Genomic DNA, 1,599 nt, shown 5'->3' on the forward strand with positions numbered 1-1,599 from the left:
CCGCCAGACAGATCGCGGCAGCTCGGCGACGTCCTGGCCGCAGATTACAGAACGATAGGTCCTGCAATTTTATCTCGCACACGCGAGAGACACGAGAAAGCCAACGGATAACACGACGATAAAAACTATACCTAGCCGGCCTTTAGTTGCGTCTAAACCATCTTTGCTACGCGTGCGAACGCGAGGAAACGAAGTAAGTGAAGACGAAACTTCGAGCATCGTTAAAGACTGAAGAGTCGTTTTAAAGGGACCGCGTTCTAAAAGATATGGATGTGGATTTGGCACTATGTAATTCTCATCATGTTGGTGTTGATGGGTGCTTGTCTATTGTTAACATATATTGACAATCGTATAAAGAAATGCACAAAGTGTAGCAACACTCAATTGGGACAAAGTGTGTACTGATATGTACGTTGCACGATTTCGTGGATAAAATTAAGTTTTATTTTTCAATCCACACACACATGCTCTCGTACTCTAGTATTTTTTTAATCTGTGATGGAGAAATACAATTTTTAACTCTCCATGTTCTCTCCTTTCGTTTAGAGCCACCACAGTTAGTAATTAACTTTAATTGTCACTAGAAAAACATAAGTTACACAGTCGACCAGTAAGTTGAGCACGGACATGTAGTTTTGTGTCGACGATTACAGCAATTGAAACACAACTTGTGGCATTACGTGCAGAAAAAGTGTGTTGCAATTAGAAAGCACCCAAAGTAATGCTATCAATATATTGAGACAAAAAGATCAAAAGGAAGGTACTTTGAAATTTCCATGTTGATGTTGATACAAACACTACACCGATGTTGAGTAATACCAACATGCTGTAAATTGAAAACATGAAGTTTATATCAACACGATGAGAATTACATAAATACTGACATTGATTAACATGGGTTTTAAATCATGTTAATGATGGTGTTTTAATGGTGTAAATTTAAAAACTCATCGTCATAGTTTCTATCAGCGCCAACATAGTGATAATTACATAGACCCCACCACACAGCATTAAATCGCTATCCATACTTTTTAGAGTATACGTTCCTCGTCGAAATATATAACGTAGTTCCGCCTCGTGGAACGGAGGACTATTCCCTCCCGAAGGAGCTTTTTGCGCTACGTGCGTATTTATTCGCTTAGGTATTCGCACTTGGTGGCGCTTGAAAACCCTTCGGATCGCGACTGAAGGTTACGTATATTTGAAGAGGAAAAGAAGGATTTAGGTAAATCATCCCGATAAATTCGTACCAAACGCGTGTTTCGGAGCTCTAATAAAATACATGGGAAAACGATTACTATATCTCGGGACACGCGCGAGGGATCTCGACGCCGTATTCCCCCACATCCGGGGGGGGGGGGTGAACATGTGATTAAATCCTAAAACGATCAGCTTCGCGGTCGCGCGAGATCCATCGCAAGTCCCGTTTCCACCTAGAGGTACATTAAATATTATTGTAGCGTAATCGTTGTACAGTATCCTTTGTTTAATGGTCCGCAAACCGAGCACCTCCGCTCGATCTCGTCGACGTAGGCCGATGCCCCATTCGCACGCTTTCCTCTTTCCCTTTTCCTTTCCCCTCCCCCCCCCACCCCCCAC

Source organism: Trachymyrmex septentrionalis, unplaced genomic scaffold, assembly GCF_001594115.1.
Source record: "Trachymyrmex septentrionalis isolate Tsep2-gDNA-1 unplaced genomic scaffold, Tsep1.0 scaffold32, whole genome shotgun sequence".
Lineage (NCBI taxonomy): Eukaryota > Metazoa > Arthropoda > Insecta > Hymenoptera > Formicidae > Trachymyrmex > Trachymyrmex septentrionalis.